This window comes from Oncorhynchus masou, chromosome 22 (assembly GCF_036934945.1).
Source record: "Oncorhynchus masou masou isolate Uvic2021 chromosome 22, UVic_Omas_1.1, whole genome shotgun sequence".
Classification (NCBI taxonomy): domain Eukaryota; kingdom Metazoa; phylum Chordata; class Actinopteri; order Salmoniformes; family Salmonidae; genus Oncorhynchus; species Oncorhynchus masou.
The window spans coordinates 29,079,838-29,104,391 of NC_088233.1; the positions used below are offsets into that span (position 1 = coordinate 29,079,838).

A 24,554-nucleotide genomic window follows, 5' to 3' on the forward strand; every position below is an offset into this window, starting at 1 on the left:
TTCTTTTCTCTCTACTCCCTCTCTTCTTTTCTTTCCCCTCTTTTTCTCTCTTCCCCTCTTTCTTTTCTCTCTATTCCCCTCTCTTTCTTTTTTCTCTCTACTCCCTTCTCTTTATTTTCTCTCTTCCCCCTCTTTCTTTTCTCTCTACTCCCCTCTCTCTTCTTTTCTCTCTACTCCCTTCTTTTCTCTCTTCTTTTTCTCTCTCTACTCCCTCTCTTCTTCTTCTCTTCTTTTCTCTCTACTCCCCCTCTCTTCTTCTTTTTTTCTCTCTACTACTCCCCTCTCTTCTTTTCTCTTCTTTTCTCTCTACTCCCCCTCTCTTCTTTTCTCTCTACTCCCCTCCCTCTCTTCTTTTCTCTCTACTCCCCTCTCTTCTTTTCTCTCTACTCCCTCTCTTCTCTCTACCCCCTTTTTCTCTACTCCCCCTCTCTTCTTTTCTCTTTTCTCTCTTCTTTTCTCTCTACTCCCCTCTCTTCTTTTTCTTCTTTTCTCTCTACTCCCACTCTCTTCTTTTCTCTCTACTCCCTTCTTGTCTCTTCTACTCCCACTCTCTTCTTTTTCTACTTCTCTCTTTTCTTTCTTTCTCTCTTCCCCTCTCTTCTTTTCTACTCTTCTTTTCTCTTTCTCTTCTTTTCTCTCTACTCCCCTCTCTTTTTTCTCTCTACTCCCCTCTCTTCTTTTTTCTCTCTCTTATTTTCTCTCTACTCCCCCTCTCTTCTTTTTCTCTCTACTCCCCTCTCTTTTTTCTCTCTACTCCCTCTATTTTCTTTTCTCTCTTCCCCTCTCTCTTTTCTCTCTACTCCCCTCTCTTCTTTTCTCTTCTTTTCTCTCTACTCCCCCCTTCTCTCTTCTTTTCTCTCTACTTCCCCTCTCTTCTTTTCTCTTCTTTTCTCTCTCTCTTCCCCTCTCTCTTCTTTTCTCTCTACTCCCCTCTCTTCTTTTCTCTCTACTTCTTTCTCTTCTTTTCTCTCTATTTTCTCTCTACTCCCCTCTCTTCTTTTCTCTCTACTCCCTCTTTTCTTTTCTCTCTACTCCCCCCTCTCTTCTTTTCTCTCTACTCCCTGTCTTCTTTTCTCTCTACCCTCTTCTCTTCTTTTCTCTCTACTCCCCTCTTTTCTTTTTCTCTCTACTCCCCCTCTCTTCTCTTTCTCTTCTTTTCTCTCTACTCCCCTCTCTTCTTTTCTCTCTACTTCCCCCTCTTCTTTTTCTCTACTCCCACTCTCTTCTTTTCTCTCTACTCCCCTCTCTTCTTTTTCTACTCTTCTTTCTCTCTACTCCCCTCTCTTCTTTTCTCTCTACTCCCCTCTCTTCTTTCTCTCTACTCCCCCTCTCTTCTCTCTTCTTTTCTCTACTCCCCTCTCTTTCTTTTCTCTCTACTCCCCTCTCTTCTTTTCTCTTCTTTCTCTCTGATTCCTTCCCCTTCTCTTCTTTTCTCTCTACTTCCCCCTCTCTTCTTTTCTCTCTACTCCCCCTCTCTTTTCTCTTCTACTCCCCCTCTCTTCTCTCTTCTTTCTCTTCTTTTCTTTACTTTTCTTCTTTTTCTCTACTCCTCCCCCTCTTCTTTTCTTCTTTCCTCTCTCTTCTTTTCTCTTCTCTTCTCTCTACCCCCTCTCTTCTTTTCTCTCTACTCCCCTCTTTTCTCTTTTCTCTTCTTTTCTCTCGACTCTTTTCTTTTCTCTCTCTTTTCTTTTGACTCCTCTCTTCTTTTCTCTCTTCTCTTCTTTTCTCTCTACTCCCCTCTCTTCTTTTCTCTCTACTCCCCTTCTTTTTTCTCTCTTCCCTTTTCTTTTCTCTCTACTTCCCCTCTTCTTCTTTTCTCTCTACTTCCCCACTCTCTTTTTCTTCTTTTCTCTCTACTCCCCTCTCTTCTTTTTCTTTCTCTTCTTTTCTCTCTACTCCCCTTTATTATTTTCTCTTCTCTTTCTCTTCTTTTCTCTCTACTCCCTCTCTTCTTTTCTCTCTACTTCCCCTCTTCTTTTCTCTCTACTTCCCTCTCTTCTTTTCTCTCTACTCCCACTCTCTTTTCTCTCTACTCCCCTCTCTTCTTTTCTCTTCTTTTCTCTCTCTTCCCCTCTCTTCTTTTCTCTCTACTCCCCTCTTTCTTTTTTTTTCTCTCTACTCCCTCTTCTTTCTTCTTTTCTCTCTACTCCCCCTCTCTTCTTTTCTCTCTACCCCCTCTTCCTCTCTACCCTTCTCTTCTCTTCTTTTCTCTCTACTCCCCTCTCTTCTTTTCTCTTCTACTCCCCTCTCTCTTTTCTTCTTTCTCTCTACTTCCCTCTCGACTCCCTCTTCTTTTCTCTCTACTCCCCCTCTCTTCTTTCTCTCTTCCCACTCTCTTCTTTTTCTCTCTACTCCCCCTCTCTTCTTTTCTCTCTACTCCCCTCTTCTTTTCTCTCTTTTCTCTTCTTTTCTCTCTACTTCCCCTCTCTTCTTTTCTCTCTACCCCCCTCTCTTCTTTTCTCTTCTTTTCTCTCTACTCCCCTCTTTCTTTTCTCTCTACTCCCCCTCTCTTCTTTTTCTTCTTTTCTTTTTCTCTCTACTCCCTCTCTTCTTTTCTCTCTACTTCCCTCTCTTCTTTCTCTTCTTTCTCTCTTCTTTTCTCTCTACTCCCCTCTCTTCTTTTCTCTCTACTTCCCCTCTCTTCTTTTCTCTTCTTTTCTCTCTACTTCCCTCTCTTCTTTCTCTCTACCCCACTCTTTTTCTTTTCTCTCTACTTCCCTCTCTTTTCTCTTCTTTTTCTCTCTACTCCCCTCTCTTTCTTCTTTTCTCTCTACTCCCCTCTCTTCTTTTCTTTTCTCTTCTTTTTCTCTCTCTTATTTTCTTTTCTCTCTACTCTACCCTCTCTTCTTTCTCTCTACTCCCCCCTCTCTCTTCTTTTCTCTCTACTTCCCCTTTCTTTTCTCTCTTCCCCTCTTCTTTCTCTTCTTTTCTCTTCTTTTCTCTCTGTCCCCTCTCTTCTTTTCTCTACCCCCTCTCTTCTTTTCTCTTATTTTCTCTCTCTCTTCTTTTTTTCTCTCGACTCCTCTCTTCTTTTTCTTTCTCTTCCCTCTCTTTTTTCTCTCTACTCCCCTACTTTCTTCTTTTTCTCTACTTCAATCTCTCTTCTTTTCTCTCTACTTCCCCTCTCTTCTTTTCTCTTTTCTCTCTACTTCTCTTCTCTTCTACCTTCTCCTTTCCCTCTCTTCTTTTCTCTCTACTCCCCCCCCTTTTTTCTCTTCTTTTCTCTCGACTCCCCCTCTCTTCTTTTCTTTTGACTTCCCCCTCTTTCTTCTTCTCTCTTTTTCTCTCTACTCCCCCTCTCTTCTTTTCTCTCTACTTCCCCTCTCTTCTTTTCTTCTTTTCTCTCGACTCCCCCTCTCTTCTTTTCTCTCTACTTCCCCTCTCTTTTTTCTCTCTACTCCCACTCTCTTCTTTTTCTCTCTACTCCCCTCTCTTCTTTTCTCTTCTCTCTACTCCCCCTCTCTTCTTTTCTCTCTACTCCCACTCTCTTCCTCTCTACTCCCCTTCTCTTCTTGTCTCTTCTTTTCTCTCTACTCCCACTCTCTTCTTTTCTCTCTACTCCCCCTCTCTTCTTTTCTCTTCTCTTTCTTTTCTCTGACTCCCCCTCTCTTCTTTTCTCTCTACTCCCCCTCTCTTCTTTTCTTATTTTCTCTACTGATTCCCCTCTCTTCTTTTCTCTCTACTCCCCCTCTCTTTTCTCTTACTTTCTCTTCTTTTCTTCTCTACTCTCTCTACCCTCTCTTCTTTTCTCTCTACTTCCCCTCTCTTCTTTTCTCTTCTTTTCTCTCTACTTCCCCTCTCTTCTTTTCTCTTCTACTCTACCCCTCTCTTCTTTTCTCTCTACTCCCCTCTACTCTTCTTTTCTCTTCTTTTCTCTCTACTCCCCTCTTTTCTTTTCTCTCTACTTCTTCTTTTTCTTTTCTCTTCTTTCTCTTTCTTTTTCTCTCTACTCCCCTCTCTTCTTTTCTCTCTACTTCTTCTTTTCTCTCTTCTTTCTTTTCTCTTCTCTGTCTCTTCTTCTTTTCTCTCTACTTCCTCTCTTCTTTTCTCTTCTCTCTCTCTTTCTTTTTTCTCTACTCCCCCCTCTTCTCTTCTTTTCTCTCTACTCCCCTTTTCCTCTCTCCCACTTTCTCTTTCTCTTCTTTTCTCTCTACTTTTCTCTTCTTTTCTCTCTACTCCCCTCTCTTCTTATCTCTACTCCCCTTTTTCTCTCTTCTTTTCTCTCTACTCCCCCTCTCTTCTTTTCTCTTATTTTTCTCTGCTTCCCCTCTTTCTTTTCTCTCTACTCCCCTCTCTTCTTTTCTCTTCTTTTCTCTCTGTCCCCCTCTCTCTTTTCTCTCTACTTCCCCTCTCTTCTTTTTCTCTTGATTTTCTCTACTTCCCCTCTTCTTTTCTCTCGACCCCTCTCTTCTTTTCTTTTTCTCCCCTTGTCTCTTTTTTTCTCTACTCCTCCTTTCTTCTTTTCTCTCTACTCCCCCTCTCTTTTTTCTCTCTACTTCCCCTCTCTCTTTTCTCTTCTTTTCTCTCTGTTCCCTCTCTCTTCTTCTCTACTCCTCCTTCTTCTTTTCTCTCTACTCCCCCTCTCTTCTTTTCTCTCTACTCCCCCTCTCTTCTTTTCTCTTGACTTCCCTCTCTTCTTTTCTCTTCTTTTCTCTCTACTCCCCTCTTTTTTTCTCTCTTCTTTCTCCACTCTCTTTTTTCTCTCTACTCCCCCTCTCTTCTTTTCTCTTCTTTTCTCTCTACTCCCCTCCCTCTCTTCTTTTCTCTCTACTCCCACTCTCTTCTTTTCTCTCTACTCCCCTTCTCTTCTTGTCTCTTCTTTTCTCTCTACTCCCCCTCTCTTCTTTTCTCTCTACTCCCCTCTCTTTTTTTTCTCTCTCTTTCTCTTCTTTTCTCTTCTTTTCTCTCTACTCCCCCTCACTTCTTTTCTCTTCTTATCTCTCTTACTTCCCCTCTCTTCTTTTCTCTCTTCTCCCCCTCTCTTCTTTTCTCTTCTTGTCTCTTCTTTTCTCTTCACTTCCCCTTTATTATTTTCTCTCTACTCCTCCTTTCTTCTTTTCTCTCTACTCCCCCTCTCTTCTTTTCTCTCTACTTCCCCTCTCTTCTTTTCTCTCTACTTCCCCTCTCTTCTTTTCTCTCTACTCCCTCTGGGGATGGAGCTCGAGGCTTCTGAGGAAGTTCTTCTTTTTCTTTTCTTCTTTTCTCTCTACTCAGACCCCTCTCTCATTCAGATTTTCTCAGGTTACTCCTCTTCTTTTCTCTGGAATATCACAAACAGCAAGTCCAACTCCCCCTCTCTTCTTTCTCTCTCAGTTTACATTCCACTCCTAGTCTCTTAGGTCTAAAACAACAAGAGTCATGGTTTTAAGATGTAGGGACTCTATCTCCCCTCTCTTCTTTTCTCTCACTGACATAGGGTGACACTCTTCTTTTCTCTACTCCCTCTCTTCTTTTCAGATCTCTTCTCTTTCTCTCTACACCCACTCTCTTCTTTTCTCTCTACTCCCTCCCTCAGGAAACTTCTTTTCTCTCTACTGCCCCCTCTCTTTCAGGATTTTCTATTAATGTTTTCTCTCTGGAGAAACTGTTTGTTTCTGAGACCTTACAGCAGAACAGCTTTTTGTCTCTTTCTCTGTCCCTCTCTTCTTTTCTCTCTACTCCCCTCTCTTCTTTTCTCTCACTGGACCCTCTCTCTTCTTTTCTCTATTTTCTCTACTCTCCTCTCCTTTCTTTTCTCTCTACTCCCCTCTCTTTTCTTCTTCTTTCTTTCTCTCTTTTCCCTCTCTTCTCTGTTTCTCTCTACTCTCCTTTTCACTGACCTTCTTTTCTTATTTTCTCTTCACTCCTTTTTTTCACTCTTTCTTTCTCTTTCTCTACTCTCTACTCCCCCTCTCTTCTTTTCTCTGTCTCTTTCTCTATCTCTGTCTCCCTGTCTCTCTTCACTTCTCTTTTCATTGGACCTCTCTCTTTCTGTCTCTCTTCACTCTCCTTTTCATTGGACCTTCTTTTTCTCTCTCACTCTCTTCCCTTTTCCTCTCTTCTCTTTCTCTCTTTACTTCTCCTTTTCTCTTCTTTTCTCTACTACTTCCCCTCTCTTTTCACTGGACCTCTCTCTTTCCCTCTCTTTTTTCTCTCTACTGGACCTTCTTTCTCTGTCTCTCTTTCACTCTCCTTTTCACTGGACCTCTCTTTCTTCTTCTTTCACTCTACTCCCCCTCTGTCTCTTTTCTCTCTACTCCCACTCTCTTCTTTTCTCTCTACTCCTTTCACTCTCTCCTTTTCATTGGGGCTTTTTCTCTTTTTCTCTCTACTCTCCTTTTCACTCTCTTTTCTTTCTCTTTCTCTCCCCTTTTCTCTTCTTTTCTCTCTCTCTCTTTTCTCTCACTGGACCTCCCCCTCTCTTATTTTCTCTCTGGACTTTCCCCCTCTCTTCTTTTTCTCTTCTTTTCTGTCTCTCTTTACTTCTCCTCTCTTCTTTTCTCTTCTTGTCTCTTATTTTCTTTCTACTCCCCTCTTTCTTCTTTTTCACTGGACTTCTCTCTCTCTCCTTTTCACTGGACCTGTCTCTTTCTCTTCTTCTTTTCTCTCTACTCCCCCTTTCTTCTCTTTTTCTCTCTACTTCCCCTTTCTCTCTTCTTCTCTCTTTCACTCTCTCCCACTCTCTTCTTTTCTCTCTACTTCCCTTGTCTCTTTCTCTGTCTTCTTTTTCTCTTTCTACTTCCCCTCTTTCTTTTTCTCTCCTTTTCTTTTCTCTCTACTCCCCTCTCTGTTCTTTTCTCTTCTTTTCTCTCTACTCCCCCTTTTCTCTTCTTTTCTCTCTTTCACTTCCCTGGACCTGTCTCTTTTTTCTCTCTACTTCTTTTCACCCTGTCTCTTTCTTTCTCTCTCTACTCCCCACTCTGTTCTTTCTTTCTCTCTACTCCTTTTCACTTCTCTTCTTGTCTCTTCTCTTTCTCTCTACTCACTGGACCTCTCTTTCTTTCTTCTTTTCTCTCTACTCACCCTGTCTCTTTCTTTTCTCTCTCACTCCCCTCTCTTCTTTTCTCTTCTTTTCTTCTGATTCCCCTCTGGACCTGTCTTTTCTCTCTCTCCCCTCTCTTCTTTTCTCTCTACTTCCTGTCTCTCTTATTTTCTCTCTACTCCCCCTGTCTCTTTTTTCTCTCTACTCTCTCCCTGGACCTTCTCTTTCTCTGTCTCTCTTTTCTCTACTCCCACTCTCTTTTCTCTCTACTCTCCCTCTTCTCTCTTCTTTTCTCTCTACTCCCCTGTCTCTTTTCTTGTCTCTCTTTCACTCTTTTCATTGGACCTCTCTTTCTCTTCCTCTCTACTCTCCCCTTCTCTTTCTCTGTCTTCTTTTCTCTCTACTCCCCTCTTTTATTTTCTCTCTACTGACCCCCTCTCTGTCTCTTTCACTCTTCTTTTCACTCTCTTCTCCCCTCTCTTCTTTTCGCTTTACTTCCCCTCTCTTCTTTTCTCTTCTTGTCTCTTATTTTCTTTCTACTTCCCCTCTATTCTTTTTTCTCTACTCCTCCTTTCTTCTTTTCTCTCTACTCCCCCTCTCTTCTTTTCTCTCTACTTCATTGGACCTCTCTTCTCTTTCTCTCTACTTCCCTTTTCTCTCTTCTTTTTTCTCTCGACTCCTTTTCACTGGACCTGTCTCTTCTTTTCTCTCTACTTCCCTCTCTGTCTTTTCTCTTCTCTTTCACTCTCTACTTTCCTGGACCTCTCTTTTTCTCTCTCACTCCTTTTCCTGGACCTCTCTTTCTCTTTCTCTCTCACTCCCCTTTTCTCTCTTCTTTTCTCTTCTCTCTTTTCTCTCTTTTCACTGGACCCCTTTCTCTCTCTTTTCTCTCTTTACTTGGACCCCTCTCTTCTTTTCTCTCTCACTCCCTGTCTCTCTTCTCTTTCTCTCTACTCCCACTGGACCTCTTTTTTTCTCTTTTACTCTTTTCCTGGACCTCTCTTTTCTGTTTCTCTCTCACTCCCCTCTCTTCTTTTCTCTTCTTTTCTCTCTACTTTTCCCCTCTTTCTTTTCTCTCTTTACTCCCCCTGGACCTCTCTCTTTCTCTTCTTTTCTCTCTACTCCCCCTCTCTTCTTTTCTCTCTCACTCCCCTCTCTTCTTTTCTCTTATTTTCTCTCTGCTTCCCCTCTTCTTTTTTCTCTCTACTCCCTTTTCACTGGACCTTCTTTTCTCTCTACTTCCCTCTCTTATTTTCTCTCTACTCCCCCTCTCTCTTCTTTTTCTCTCTACTTTCCCCTCTCTCTCTTTTCTCTTCTTTTTCTCTCTACTCCCCTTTTCTCTTCTTTTTTCTCTCTACTTCCCTCTCTGCTTTTCTCTTCTTTTCTCTCTACTTCCCCTCTCTTCTTTTCTCTCTACTCCCCCTCTCTTCTTTTCTCTCTACTCCCCCTCTCTTCTTATCTCTTACTCCCCCCTCTATCTCCCTTTCTTTTCCTTTATCCTTTGGGAGGAATATGTACTGTATAAGCACTTGTTAGTGTGTGAGTAAATTTGTGCGTGTGTGTGCGTTTTCCAGGTCAGTGCTTCTGTAATGAAACTATGATTGAAAAAGGGGAAAAAACCGTCAAGAGCAGTTGTACACCCACCCTCCCTCACCCTCAGACACAAACACACAAAACAATGACGTCAACGGTGACATGAGAGAGACATACACAACTAACCTCTTCTCCCCCTGTCTCTAGCTGTGTGGTCGATGAGATGGACTTCTCTGGGATGGAGCTGGACGAGGCTCTGAGGAAGTTCCAGGCTCACATCAGAGTCCAGGGAGAGGCCCAGAAGGTGGAGAGACTCATTGAAGCTTTCAGGTCAGACCCATCAACCAATCACATCATACCCTCAGATTGATCAGCATATCAGGGTTACTCCAGGGGCAGACACTCTGGTTCTGGAATATCACAAACAGCAAGTCCAACCTTGCACCACACCTGACCTGATTACTAAAAACTTCAGCAACTGAGACAATCAAAATCAGTAATTAGCTACATTCCAGCTGCCTAGTGGTCTCCCAGGTCTAAAACAACAAGAGTCCTGCCTCCAGGACCATGGTTTTAAGATGTAGGGACAAAGTCCAACCTATCTGGGAGGGGGTAGTAAGATAGACAAGAAGTTACAGGAGTGTTATGTAACAGATGTTATGTCATCTGTCATAAGGGTGACATAGGGTGACATAAGAAGTTATTTTAATGGAGGAATTATTCCGTGCCAGCTGTTGAGCATCTCTCATATGCAGATGTGAAGATAAGAGAACTCGCTGGTGTAGAAATAACTTTATTACGTAATCACACACACACACACACTGATCATTTCCAGTGTCAGAGTATTTGATGTGCAGCAGGAATCTCAGGAAACTGAACACTGACAAAGTGTATGTGTGTATATGCTTGGGAGGAGGGTTATACCGTACATCTCTTGTCAGGATGTAAGAACCCACAAGTGAACAGTATTAATGTCTGAAGTTGAGTTACCAGCTAATGATGGAGAAACTGTTTGTTTCTGAGACCTTTACAGCAGAACAGCTTTTTGTCTCTTTCTCTGTCTCTCTTTCACTCTCTCCTTTTCATTGGACCTGTCTCTTTCTCTGTCTCTCTTTCACTCTCTCCTTTTCACTGGACCTGTCTCTTTCTCTGTCTCTCTTTCACTCTCTCCTTTTCATTGGACCTGTCTCTTTCTCTGTCTCTCTTTCACTCTCTCCTTTTCATTGGACCTGTCTCTTTCTCTGTCTCGCTTTCACTCTCTCCTTTTCACTGGACCTGTCTCTTTCTCTGTCTTTCTTTTCACTCTCTCCTTTTCACTGGACCTGTCTCTTTCTCTGTCTCTCTTTCACTCTCTCTTTTCACTGGACCTGTCTCTTTCTCTGTCTCTCTTTCAATCTCTCCTTTTCATTGGACCTGTCTCTTTCTCTGTCTCTCTTTCACTCTCTCCTTTTCACTCTCTCCTTTTCACTGGGCCTGTCTCTTTCTCTGTCTTTCTTTCACTCTCTCCTTTTCACTGGACCTGTCTCTTTCTCTGTCTCTCTTTCACTCTCTCCTTTTCATTGGACCTGTCTCTTTCTCTGTCTCTCTTTCACTCTCTCTTTTTCACTGGACCTGTCTCTTTCTCTGTCTCTCTTTCACTCTCTCTTTTTCACTGGACCTGTCTCTTTCTCTGTCTCTCTTTCACTCTTCCTTTTCACTGACCTGTCTCTTTCTCTGTCTCTCTTTCACTCTCTCCTTTTCATTGGACCTGTCTCTTTCTCTGTCTCTCTTTCACTCTCTCTTTTTCACTGGACCTGTCTCTTTCTCTGTCTCTCTTTCACTCTCTCTTTTTCACTGGACCTGTCTCTTTCTGTCTCTCTTTCAATCTCTCCTTTTCATTGGACCTGTCTCTTTCTCTGTCTCTCTTTCACTCTCTCCTTTTCATTGGACCTGTCTCTTTCTCTGTCTCTCTTTCACTCTCTACTTTTCACTGGACCTGTCTCTTTCTCTGTCTCTCTTTCACTCTCTCTTTTTCACTGGACCTGTCTCTTTCTCTGTCTCTCTCTTTCACTCTCTACTTTTCACTGGACCTGTCTCTTTCTCTGTCTCTCTTTCACTCTGTCTCCTCTTTTCACTTTTGGACCTGTCTCTTTCTCTGTCTCTCTTTCACTCTCTCCTTTTCATTGGACCTGTCTCTTTCTCTGTCTCTCTTTCACTCTCTCCTTTTCACTGGACCTGTCTCTTTCTCTGTCTCTCTTTCACTCTCTCCTTTTCTGTCTCTCTTCACTCTCTCTTTCTCTGTCTCTGTCTCTTTCACTCTTTTCTCCTTTTCACTGGACCTGTCTCTTTTTCTCTGTCTCTCTTTCACTCTCTCCTTTTCACTGGACCTGTCTCTTTCTCTGTCTCTCTTTCACCTGTCTCTTTCTCTCTCTTTCACTCTCTTTTCACTGGACCTGTCTCTTTCTCTGTCTCTCTTTCACTCTCTCTTTTTCACTGGACCTGTCTCTTTCTCTGTCTCTCTTTCACTCTCTCCTTTTCACTGGACCTGTCTCTTTCTCTGTCTCTCTTTCACTCTCTCCTTTTCACTGGACCTGTCTCTTTCTCTGTCTCTCTTTCACTCTCTCCTTTTCATTGGACCTGTCTCTTTCTCTGTCTCTCTTTCACTCTCTCCTTTTCACTGGACCTGTCTCTTTCTCTGTCTCTCTTTCACTCTCTCCTTTTCATTGGACCTGTCTCTTTTCTCTGTCTCTCTTTTCACTGGACCTGTCTCTTTCTCTTTTCTCCTTTTCTGGACCTGTCTCTTTCTCTGTCTCTCTTTCACTCTCTCCTTTTCACTGGACCTGTCTCTTTCTCTGTCTTCTTTCTGTCTTTTCTGGACCTTTCACTCTCTCCTTTTTTTTCTCTTTCTCTGGACCTGTCTCTTTCTCTGTCTCTCTTTCACTCTCTCCTTTTCACTGGACCTGTCTCTTTCTCTGTCTCTCTTTCACTCTCTCCTTTTCACTGGACCTGTCTCTTTCTCTGTCTCTCTTTCACTCGCTCCTTTTCACTGGACCTGTCTCTTTCTCTGTCTCTCTTTCACTCTCTCTTTTTCACTGGACCTGTCTCTTTCTCTGTCTCTCTCTTTCACTCTCTCTCTTTTCACTGGACCTGTCTCTTTCTCTGTCTCTCTTTCACTCTCTCCTTTTCATTGGACCTGTCTTTCTCTGTTTCTCTGTCTGTCTCTTTTCACTCTCTCCTTTTCACTGGACCTGTCTTTCTCTTTCTCTTTCTCTCTGTCTCTCTCTTTCACTGGACCTGTCTCTTTCTCTGTCTCTCTTTCACTCTCTCCTTTTCTGGACCTGTCTCTTTCTCTGTCTCTCTTTCACTCTCTCCTTTTCACTGGACCTGTCTCTTTCTCTGTCTCTCTTTCACTCTCTCTTTTCATTGGACCTGTCTCTTTCTCTGTCTCTCTCTCTTTTTCCTTTTCACTGGACCTGTCTCTTTCTCTGTCTCTCTTTCACTCTCTCTTTTTCACTGGACCTGTCTCTTTCTCTGTCTCTCTTTCACTCTCTCTTTTTCACTGGACCTGTCTCTTTCTCTGTCTCTCTTTCACTCTCTCCTTTTCATTGGACCTGTCTCTTTCTCTGTCTCTCTTTCACTCTCTCCTTTTCATTGGACCTGTCTCTTTCTCTGTCTCTCTTTCACTCTCTCCTTTTCACTGGACCTGTCTCTTTCTCTGTCTCTCTTTCACTCTCTCCTTTTCACTGGACCTGTCTCTTTCTCTGTCTCTCTTTCACTCTCTCTTTTTCACTGGACCTGTCTCTTTCTCTGTCTCTCTTTCACTCTCTCTTTTTCACTGGACCTGTCTCTTTCTCTGTCTCTCTTTCACTCTCTCCTTTTCATTGGACCTGTCTCTTTCTCTGTCTCTTTCTCTTTCTCTTTCTCTCCTTTTCACTGGACCTGTCTCTTTCTCTGTCTCTCTTTCACTCTCTCCTTTTCACTGGACCTGTCTCTTTCTCTGTCTCTCTTTCACTCTCTCCTTTTCACTGGACCTGTCTCTTTCTCTGTCTCTCTTTCACTGGACCTGTCTCTTTCTCTGTCTCTCTTTCACTCTCTCCTTTTCACTGGACCTGTCTCTTTCTCTGTCTCTCTTTCACTCTCTCCTTTTCACTGGACCTGTCTCTTTCTCTGTCTCTCTTTCACTCTCTCCTTTTCACTGGACCTGTCTCTTTCTCTGTCTCTCTTTCACTCTCTCCTTTTCATTGGACCTGTCGCTTTCTCTGTCTCTCTTTCACTCTTTCTCTCTTTTCACTGGACCTGTCTCTTTCTCTGTCTCTCTTTCACTCTCTCCTTTTCATTGGACCTGTCTCTTTCTCTGTCTCTCTTTCACCTGTCTCTTTCTCTGTCTCTCTCTCTCCTTTTCACTGGACCTGTCTCTTTCTCTGTCTCTCTTTCACTCTCTCCTTTTCACTGGACCTGTCTCTTTCTCTGTCTCTCTTTCACTCTCTCCTTTTCACTCTTTCACTCTCTCTCTTTTCACCTTTTCACTGGACCTGTCTCTTTCTCTGTCTCTCTTTCACTCTCTCCTTTTCACTGGACCTGTCTCTTTCTCTGTCTCTCTTTCACTCTCTCCTTTTCACTGGACCTGTCTCTTTCTCTGTCTCTCTTTCACTCTCTCCTTTTCACTGGACCTGTCTCTTTCTCTGTCTCTCTTTCACTCTCTCTTTTTCACTGGACCTGTCTCTTTCTCTGTCTCTCTCTTTCACTCTCTACTTTTCACTGGACCTGTCTCTTTCTCTGTCTCTCTTTCACTCTCTCCTTTTCATTGGACCTGTCTCTTTCTCTGTCTCTCTTTCACTCTCTCCTTTTCACTGGACCTGTCTCTTTCTCTGTCTCTCTTTCACTCTCTCCTTTTCACTGGACCTGTCTCTTTCTCTGTCTCTCTTTCACTCTCTCCTTTTCACTGGACCTGTCTCTTTCTCTGTCTCTCTTTCACTCTCTCCTTTTCACTGGACCTGTCTCTTTCTCTGTCTCTCTTTCACTCTCTCTTTTTCACTGGACCTGTCTCTTTCTCTGTCTCTCTCTTTCACTCTCTACTTTTCATTGGACCTGTCTCTTTCTCTGTCTCTCTTTCACTCTCTCCTTTTCATTGGACCTGTCTCTTTCTCTGTCTCTCTTTCACTCTCTCCTTTTCACTGGACCTGTCTCTTTCTCTGTCTCTCTTTCACTCTGTCCTTTTCACTGGACCTGTCTCTTTCTCTGTCTCTCTTGCACTCTCTCTTTTTCACTGGACCTGTCTCTTTCTCTGTCTCTCTTTCACTCTCTCCTTTTCATTGGACCTGTCTCTTTCTCTGTCTCTCTTTCACTCTCTCCTTTTCATTGCACCTGTCTCTTTCTCTGTCTCTCTTTCACTCTCTCCTTTTCACTGGACCTGTCTCTTTCTCTGTCTCTCTTTCACTCTGTCCTTTTCACTGGACCTGTCTCTTTCTCTGTCTCTCTTTCACTCTCTCCTTTTCACTGGACCTGTCTCTTTCTCTGTCTCTCTTTCACTCTCTCCTTTTCATTGGACCTGTCTCTTTCTCTGTCTCTCTTTCACTCTCTCCTTTTCACTGGACCTGTCTCTTTCTCTGTCTCTCTTTCACTCTCTCCTTTTCATTGGACCTGTCTCTTTCTCTGTCTCTCTTTCACTCTCTCCTTTTCACTGGACCTGTCTCTTTCTCTGTCTCTCTTTCACTCTCTCCTTTTCATTGGACCTGTCTCTTTCTCTGTCTCTCTTTCACTCTCTCCTTTTCACTGGACCTGTCTCTTTCTCTGTCTCTCTTTCACTCTCTCCTTTTCACTGGACCTGTCTCTTTCTCTGTCTCTCTTCACTCTCTCCTTTTCTCTGTCTCTTTCACTCTCTCCTTTTCACTGGACCTGTCTCTTTCTCTGTCTCTCTTTCACTCTCTCCTTTTCACTGGACCTGTCTCTTTCTCTTTCTCTGTCTCTCTTTCACTCTCTCCTTTTCACTGGACCTGTCTCTTTCTCTGTCTCTCTTTCACTCTCTCCTTTTCATTGGACCTGTCTCTTTCTCTGTCTCTCTTTCACTCTCTCTCCTTTTCACTGGACCTGTCTCTTTCTCTGTCTCTCTTTCACTCTCTCCTTTTCACTGGACCTGTCTCTTTCTCTGTCTCTCTTTCACTCTCTCCTTTTCACTGGACCTGTCTCTTTCTCTGTCTCTCTTTCACTCTCTCCTTTTCACTGGACCTGTCTCTTTCTCTGTCTCTCTTTCACTCTCTCCTTTTCACTGGACCTGTCTCTTTCTCTGTCTCTCTTTCACTCTCTCCTTTTCACTGGACCTGTCTCTTTCTCTGTCTCTCTTTCACTCTCTCCTTTTCACTGGACCTGTCTCTTTCTCTGTCTCTCTTTCACTCTCTCCTTTTCACTGGACCTGTCTCTTTCTCTGTCTCTCTTTCACTCTCTCCTTTTCACTGGACCTGTCTCTTTCTCTGTCTCTCTTTCACTCTCTCCTTTTCACTGGACCTGTCTCTTTCTCTGTCTCTCTTTCACTCTCTCCTTTTCACTGGACCTGTCTCTTTCTCTGTCTCTCTTTCACTCTCTCCTTTTCACTGGACCTGTCTCTTTCTCTGTCTCTCTTTCACTCTCTCCTTTTCACTGGACCTGACTCTGTCTCTTTCTTTTCTGTCTCTCTTTCACTCTCTCCTTTTCACTGGACCTGTCTCTTTCTCTGTCTCTCTTTCACTCTCTCCTTTTCACTGGACCTGTCTCTTTCTCTGTCTCTCTTTCACTCTCTCCTTTTCACTGGACCTGTCTCTTTCTCTGTCTCTCTTTCACTCTCTCCTTTTCACTGGACCTGTCTCTTTCTCTGTCTCTCTTTCACTCTCTCCTTTTCACTGGACCTGTCTCTTTCTCTGTCTCTCTTTCACTCTCTCCTTTTCACTGGACCTGTCTTTCTCTGTCTCTCTTTCACTCTCTCCTTTTCATTGGACCTGTCGCTTTCTCTGTCTCTCTTTCACTCTCTCCTTTTCACTGGACCTGTCTCTTTCTCTGTCTCTCTTTCACTCTCTCCTTTTCACTGGACCTGTCTCTTTCTCTGTCTCTCTTTCACTCTCTACTTTTCACTGGACCTGTCTCTTTCTCTGTCTCTCTTTCACTCTCTCCTTTTCATTGGACCTGTCTCTTTCTCTGTCTCTCTTTCACTCTCTCCTTTTCACTGGACCTGTCTCTTTCTCTGTCTCTCTTTCACTCTCTCCTTTTCACTGGACCTGTCTCTTTCTCTGTCTCTCTTTCACTCTCTCCTTTTCACTGGACCTGTCTCTTTCTCTGTCTCTCTTTCACTCTCTCTTTTTCACTGGACCTGTCTCTTTCTCTGTCTCTCTTTCACTCTCTCTTTTCTCTTTTTCACTGGACCCTTTTCTCTTTCTCTGTCTCTCTCTTTCACTCTCTACTTTTCATTGGACCTGTCTCTTTCTCTGTCTCTCTTTCACTCTCTCCTTTTCATTGGACCTGTCTCTTTCTCTGTCTCTCTTTCACTCTCTCCTTTTCACTGGACCTGTCTCTTTCTCTGTCTCTCTTTCACTCTGTCCTTTTCACTGGACCTGTCTCTCTTTCACTCTCTCCTTTTCACTCTCTTTCTCTGTCTCTCTTGCACTCTCTCTCTTTTCACTGGACCTGTCTCTTTCTCTGTCTCTCTTTCACTCTCTCCTTTTCATTGGACCTGTCTCTTTCTCTGTCTCTCTTTCACTCTCTCCTTTTCACTGGACCTGTCTCTTTCTCTGTCTCTCTTTCACTCTCTCCTTTTCATTGGACCTGTCTCTTTCTCTGTCTCTCTTTCACTCTCTCCTTTTCACTGGACCTGTCTCTTTCTCTGTCTCTCGTTCACTCTCTCCTTTTCATTGGACCTGTCTCTTTCTCTTGTCTCTCTTTCACTCCCTCCTTTTCACTGGACCTGTCTCTTTCTCTGTATCTCTTTCACTCTCTCCTTTTCATTGGACCTGTCTCTTTCTCTGTCTCTCTTTCACTCTCTCCTTTTCACTGGACCTGTCTCTTTCTCTGTCTCTCTGTCACTCTCTCCTTTTCACTGGATCTGTCTCTTTCTCTGTCTCTCTTTCACTCTCTCCTTTTCACTGGACCTGTCTCTTTCTCTGTCTCTCTTTCACTCTCTCTTTTTCACTGGACCTGTTTCTTTCTCTGTCTCTCTTTCACTCTCTCCTTTTCATTGGACCTGTCTCTTTCTCTGTCTCTCTTTCACTCTCTCTTTTTCACTGGACCTGTCTCTTTCTCTGTATCTCTTTCACTCTCTCCTTTTCATTGGACCTGTCTCTTTCTCTGTCTCTCTTTCACTCTCTCCTTTTCACTGGACCTGTCTCTTTCTCTGCCTCTCTTTCACTCTCTCATTTTCACTGGACCTGTCTCTTTCTCTGTCTCTCTTTCACTCTCTCCTTTTCATTGCTCCCCTTCCCCCTGTCAGAGGTACTGTACAGATGTAGGATCTTCATTTCAGCCAGGAAAATAATCCAGCTGCAGCAGAAAATGAATTACTATATGGATTAAAATGATCCAGCTGCAACAGAAAATGAATTAGTATATGGATTAAAATGATCCTGCTGCAACAGAAAATGAATTACTATATGATCCAGCTGCAACAGAAAATGAATTAGTATATGGATTAAAATGATCCAGCTGCAACAGAAAATGAATTACTATATGATCCAGCTGCAACAGAAAATGAATTACTATATGATCCAGCTGCAACAGAAAATGAATTACTATATGGATTAAAATGATTGGAATGTCTTTGCAGGGGTTTATACGTTTTCTCTTAGGGCAAATCAAGTCTGACATTCTAAATTGGAAATGACTACGTTTAGAAGCATTTTTAAACCTTGAATATACTACAGGTTTAAAAATTCTCAGCAACAAAAGAGTTTATGTCGATACCTCTCTCTCCATCTCTCTACCTGTCCACCTCAACAGTCAGAGGTACTGCATGTGTAATCCTGAGGTGGTGCAGCAGTTCCATAACCCAGACACCATCTTCATCCTGGCCTTTGCTGTGGTCCTCCTCAACACGGACATGTACTCCCCTAACATCAAACCTCAACGCAAGATGGGCCTCAACGATTTCATACGCAACCTACGAGGTGACTGGGTGTCTGTGTGTCTGTCTGTCGTCAACAAACAGGGCCTAGCTTGTTAGGGGAGTTGTGTCTTTGTTTAGTTCTTCCTTCAGTGTGATTTCTGTGCCTACTGATAAAAGAACGAATCAAAAATAATACAAACCCCATAGTGTTATTTTTGTGACAGTGTGTGTGTGTGCGTGTGTGTGTGTGTGTGTGTGTGTGTGTGTGTGTGTGTGTGTGTGTGTGTGTGTGTGTGTGTGTGTGTGTGTGTGTGTGTGTGTGTGTGTGTGTTTATGAGTGTGACTCAGTATAATGAGCTGCAGAAGCCTTGCAACATTTATGACAGCGTTTCTGAGACACTGGAGGGGTTATTTATAGAACTGACACACAAACCTGCACAGATGCACACACACAATGCTTTGAATATTTGAATACAACACATGACCATTTTTATCTGGACTGGCCCATATCATTAGAGTGGCAGGATCAGGGCTGGTCAGTGTAGAGAACACACCAAACCAGGGACAAGTGAGAGAAGGCTGAGGGCTGGAACATCCCTAACTCCTAAATAAATAATTAAAGTTGCATATTTAAAGTGGCATTATGAGAACATGACTCCTCATGTTCTAATAATGCCGCTTTAAAAATGCCACTTTAATAATGTTTACATATCTTGCATTACTCATCTCATATGTATATCTGTAATTTATACCATCTATTGCATCTTGCCTACACCACTGTGTCATTGCTCATCCATATGTTTATATGTATATATTCCTATACCATTCCTTTCCTTACATTTGTGTGTATTAGGTATCTGTTGTGGAATTGTTTGATATTACTTGTTAGATTTTGCTGCACTGTCAGAACTAGAAGCACAAGCATTTCACTACACTCGCAATAACATCTGCTAACCATGTGTATGTGACCAATACAATTTGATTTGATTTGATTTTGGAATGGGGGCTTCTCTCCTGACTGGAACACAATACAAGGTCTCCCTCTAGTGGTGAGATAGAGCCACAGCATATCTACTGTTGACAGATAGGGATGCTACTAACTACCAGGCAAACCTGTCCTGTCCTACAACGAGTCTAAACCAGGGATGGAGTAAATTCAGCTTTTACTTTATTTAGTGAATTTCCTCTGTAGTTCCTCCTGTGTGACCCGTAGTGTGTGTCCCTGTTCCCTTAGGAGTGGACGACGGAGCAGACATCCCCAGGGAGATGGTGACAGGGATCTATGAGAGGACCCAGCAGAGAGAGCTACGCTCCAACGAAGACCACGTCACCTACGTCAGCCGTGTGGAACAGTCCATACTGGGCATGAAGACGGTGAGTTGGTGGGTTTGGGTGTGTGTGTGTCAGATAGCTAGACAGAAATTGAGAGGGAGAGAGAGAGTGGTGCGTGTGTGTGTTGTGTGTCTGAAAGAGAGATGGAGAGAGAGTAAGAGAGTTTGAGGGAGAGGTGTGTGCATGTGTGTGAGAGAGTGGCGAGTGTGTGTGTGTTAACCCCATGGTGTGTGTTAAGCCCACGGTGTGTGTGTTAACCTCATGGTATGTGTATGTGTGTTAAACCCATGGTGTGTGTGTGTTAACCCCATGGTGTGTGTGTTTGTTAAGCCCGTGGTGTGTGTGTGTGTTAAGCCCGTGGTGTGTGTTTTTTAACCCCATGGTCTGTGTGTGTTTAGCCCATGGTGTGTGTGTGTTAACCTCATGGTGTGTGTGTTAATCCCATGGTGTGTGTGTGTTAACCCCATGGTGTATGTGTGTGTTAACCTCATGGTGTGTGTGTTTGTTAAGCCCGTGGTGTGTGTGTTTGTTAAGCCCGTGGTGTGTGTGTGGGTTAACCCCATGGTGTGTGTGTTAAGCCCGTAGTGTGTGTTTTTTAACCCCATGGTCTGTGTGTGTTTAGCACATGGTGTGTGTTAACCTCATGGTGTGTGTGTTTAGCCTTTGGTGTGTGTGTGTTTAGCCCATGGTGTGTGTGTTTAGCCTTTGGTGTGTGTGTGTTTAGCCCATGGTGTGTGTGTGTGTTTCTTTGTAGATTCTGTCTGTGCCCCACCGTAGGCTGGTGTGCTGCTGTCGTCTGTTTGAGGTGGCAGACTTCAACAAACCCCTGAAACAGAAACTGGCCAACACCCAGAGAGAGGTGTTCCTGTTCAACGACCTCATACTTGTGAGAACACACACAAGCACGCACCCGCATACACACGCACGCGAGTAGTGTTCCTTTGTGTAGTAACAGTATGTGTATGTGTACTGATGGTATAGCTTATGTTCATTCTGCTATTTCCTCACACAGATCCTGAAGCTGTGTCCCAAGAAGAAGACTTCTGCCTCCTACACCTTCTGTAAAGCCATGGGTCTACTTGGCATGCAATTCCACCTCTTCAGTAACGAATGTAATTTCTATACTACTACTACTACTGTCCAATACTACTACTACTGTCCAATACTACTACAGTCCAATACTACTACTACTACTACTACTACCACTACTACTACCACTACTACCACCACTACTACTACCACCACTACTACTACTGTACTATAAAACTGTACTTCTACATACATAGCTAATTATGAGCTGTGACATTGTCCAGAGTCCAGACTATATCAGTGGCATCACCATTCTACTCACATAGCTAACTGTGTGTGTGTGTGTGTGTGTGTGTGTGTGTGTGTGTGTGTGTGTGTGTGTGTGTGTGTGTGTGTGTGTGTGTGTGTGTGTGTGTGTGTGTGTGTGTGTGTGTGTGTGTGTGTGTGTGTGTGTGTGTGTGTGTGTGTGTGTGTGTGTGTGTGTGTGTGTGTGTGTGTGTGTGTGTGTGTGTGTGTGTGTGTGTCCAGACTATGCTCATGGCATCACCATGTTGAGTCCGTTCTCGTCAGAGAAGAAGCAGATGGTGAGTTTCTGCTCCCCCAGTGGAGAGGAGCTCAGGAAGTTCACAGAGGAGCTACGAGAGTCCATCACTGAGGTCAACGAGATGGAGCAGATACACATTCAATGTGAGCACACACACACGCACACACACGCACACGCACGCACACACTTTATGTAATATATGGTCATATATCACTGTCTACAGGGGAGCTGAAGAGAGAACAGGGGGTGCAGACTCACACCCCCAACACCAACGGAGGACAGATGGGCAGTCGACACACAGGATCCCCCACAGGTAACAAACAAACACTAAGTTAGCAACTAGCACCACACACCAGTCTGTGTCTCTGAGTGTCACTTCTGTGTTTCTCCCCTCAGCCCAGAAAGATCCGTATGACGAGACTAGCAACAACACTGTGGAGGTGAGTCACATACACACAGTGTATTTTTGTTAGGCAAAGATACAGACAGGTGAGGAGTAAAGGAGACCCTCGTCATCTCCCTCCAGCTCTGTGTGACTCAGAGCGACACAGCCACAACTGTAGGGCTAGATTTAACCTTCAGCTTTCTGCTACCAGGGGGCAGTAATGAACTATTCGCCACCTGCTAATGCACGGTGAGCTATTAGCCTCCTGCTAACAGAACATCTGCTTCCCAGCCATCATAAGCTTTTCTAAGCCCTGTTGGCCCTGCTAGAAAACCATCTCCATGGCCAGACTCAGGGTTGATGCGCGTGTCTGTGTATGCATGCATGCATGAGTATGATTTTTAAAATGGCGCTGGAGGAGATTGCTGACGTTTTACGTGCTCCTAACCAGTTGTGCTATTGTGTGTTTTTTTGCATTATTTGTAAGTTATTTTGTACATAATGTTTCTGCCACTATCTCTTATGACCGAAAAGAGCTTCTGGATATCAGGACAGCGATTACTCACCTCGTAACGAGTCGGACACAAAGGATTTACTTCAGACACCAGACAAGGCCCAAATCCCCGTCATTTGCATTAAGAAGAGACGGAGATATAGGTCGGGGTGCCTTATAAGAATCTGACGGCGAGTGGGTAACCTCCTCTAACATCAGTCCTATTAGCCAACGTGCAATCAATCATTGGAGAATAAACTGGATGAGCTCGGATCAAGACTATACTATCAACGGGACATTAAAAACTGTAATATTTTATATTTCACCCATTTGTGGTTGAATGACGACATGGATAACATACAGCTGACTGGGTTTTCCGTGCATCGGCAAGATAGAACAGATAGACAAGGGGTGGCGGTCTGTGTCTATTTGTCAATAACAGCTGGTGCACAAAGTCTAATATTAAGGAAGTCTCAAGGTTTTACTTTACTTTATTCTACCAGCATGTTACATTTTCAACCAGAGAAAACTCTAGACCACCTTTACTCCACACTCAGAGACGTGTACAAAGCACTCCCTAGCCCTCCAATTGGCAAATCTGACCATAAATATACCCTCCTGATTCCTGCTTTCAAGCAAAAACTAAAGCAGGAAGTACCAGTGACACGCATAATATGGAAGTGGCCAGATGACGCAGATGCTAAGCTACAGGACTATTTTGCTAGTACAGACTGGATTCTGGGATTCTTCCAATGGCATTGAGGAGTTCACCACATCAGTCACTGGCTTCATCAATAATTGCATTGATGATGTCTTCCCCACAGTGACCGTACGTACATACCCCAACCAGAAGCCAAGGATTACATGCAACATTTGCACGGAGCAAAAGGGTAGAGCTGCCGCTTTCAAGGAACGGGACTCTAACCCGGACGCTGATAAGAAATCCCGCTATGCCCTCGGACGAAGGCAAAGCGTCAATACAGGACTAAGATTGAATCCTACTACAACGGCTTCAACGCTCGTCGGATGTGACAGGGCTTGTAAACTATTACAGACTACAAAGGGAAGCACAGCCGTGAGCTGCCCATCGACTACCAGACAAGCTGAATTACTTCTATGTGCCTTCAAGGCAAGCAACACTGAAGCATGCATGAGAGCACCAGCTGTTCCGGATGACTGTGTGATCAAGCTCTCCGTAGCCAATGTGAGGATGACCGATAAACAGGTCAACATTCACAAGGCCGGAGGGCCAAATGGATTACCAGGACGTATACTCCGAGCATGCACTGACCAACTGGCAAGTGTCTTCACTGACATTTTCAACTTGTCCCTGACTGAGTCTGTAATAGCAACATATTTCAAGCAGACCATCATAGTCCATGTGCCCAAGAACACCAAGGTAACATGCCTAAATGACTACCGCCCTGCAGCACTCACGTCTGTAGTCATGAAGTGCTTTGAAAGGCTGGTCATGACTCACATCAACACCATTATCCCAGACACCCTAGACCCACTCCAATTTGCATATCGCCCCAACAGATCCACTGATGACGCAATCTCTATTGCACTCCACACTGCCCTTTCCCACATGGACAAAAGGAACACCTACGTGAGAATGCTATTCATTGACTACAGCAACACTGAAGCATGCATGAGAGCACCATTAGTTCAACACAACAGTGCCTTCAAAGCTCATAATTAAGCTAAGGACCCTGGAATTAAACAGCCCTCTCTGCAACTGAATCCTAGTCTTCCTGACAGGCCGCCCTCAGGTGGTAAGGGTAAGGAACAACACATCTGCCACGCTGATCCTCAACACGGGAGCCCCTCAGGAGTGTGTGCTTAGTCCCCTCTGTACTCCCTGTTCACCCATTACTGCATGGCCAAGCACGACTCCAACACCATCATTTAGTTTGCCAACAACACAACAGTGGTATGCCTGATCACCAACAACAATGAGACAGCCTATAGGGAGGAGGTCAGAGACCTGGCAATGTGGTGCCAGGATAACAACCACTCCCTCAACGTGATCAAGTCAAAGGAGATGATCGTGGACTACAGGAAAAGGAGGGCCGAACACGCCCCCATTCTCATACATATTACCTCAATTACCTCAACTAACCGGTGCTCCTGAACATTGACTCTGTACCGGTACCCCCTGTATATAGCCTTGTTACTGTTATTTAATGGTTGCTCTTTAATTTGAATGTTTTATTGTTTTCTTCAGTTTATTTAGTAAATACTTTCTTAACACTTATTTTTTCTTAAAACTGCATTGTTAGTTCAGGTTTTCCAAGGAAGCATTTCACTGTAATGTGTACACCGGTTGTATTCAGCGCATGTGAAAAATACAATTTGATTTGATTTAAATCGAGCCCAGTTACTCCACTCTAAATTACCTCTCTACAGAACTAGCATCTCCCAACCCAACCTCCCCACCAAGCCCTAACTCTTAGTCAGTCCTTTAGAGTTGCATATATCTTGGCAGCAGGTAGCATAGTGGTTAAGAGAGTTGGGCCAGTAACCGAAAGGCCGCTGATTCTAATCCCCGAGCCGACTTGGTGAAAAATCTGTCAATGTGCCTATGCTCCTGTAAATTGCTGTGGATAAGAGTGTCTGCTAAATGATGTAAATGTAAAAATCTTTGTTAGGGAGACATGGTGTGTGTGTTCGCTCCCTGCATGCTGCCATTGTGTCTAACCCACCAGAGGGCTGCTGTAGGCTGCGTTCAGGCTGGTAACTCCTCATGCCATTCTCTGGCTGTTTCTAAACTAGGTGTCAATTCACAATAGGCTGCTGCAGACCTACCACATGACCCAGGCCAGCCCTGATAGGCTGCTTCAGACCTACCATGTGACCAGTCCTGACTCCACCCAACTGGCTCTGGCAGCACCCCTGGCAATGCTTAGCCCCACCCACCCTGGAGAACTCCGCCCAGACACCCTCATTCAATGCCAGCAGATCGTCAAGGTGATTGTTGTGGACCAGAGCGGCCAGGGGCGAATGGAAGCCTTCCTCAGTCAAGGAAGCCCCGCCTCCCACCACCGCCTCATCCAATCAGCGATGTCCACACCAGTACGGATCAGAGAGGGATCTGAGCCCCCTCTGCCTCCCCCTCCTCCCCCCTACAACCACCCCCACCAGTACTGTCCCCCCGACTCCCCCTACCCCCTTCCACACACCCTTCCTCACCCCCTGCGCAGACGAAACTCTAGTGGTTCCCGCAGCCTCGTCTGA

At 44.1% G+C, this 24,554-nt stretch overlaps 1 pseudogene; it reads left to right on the forward strand.

Annotated features, from left to right (window-relative positions):
• LOC135508696 (IQ motif and SEC7 domain-containing protein 3-like) overlaps window positions 1-24,554 on the forward strand; it is an 86,059-nt pseudogene extending 61,505 nt beyond the window's left edge.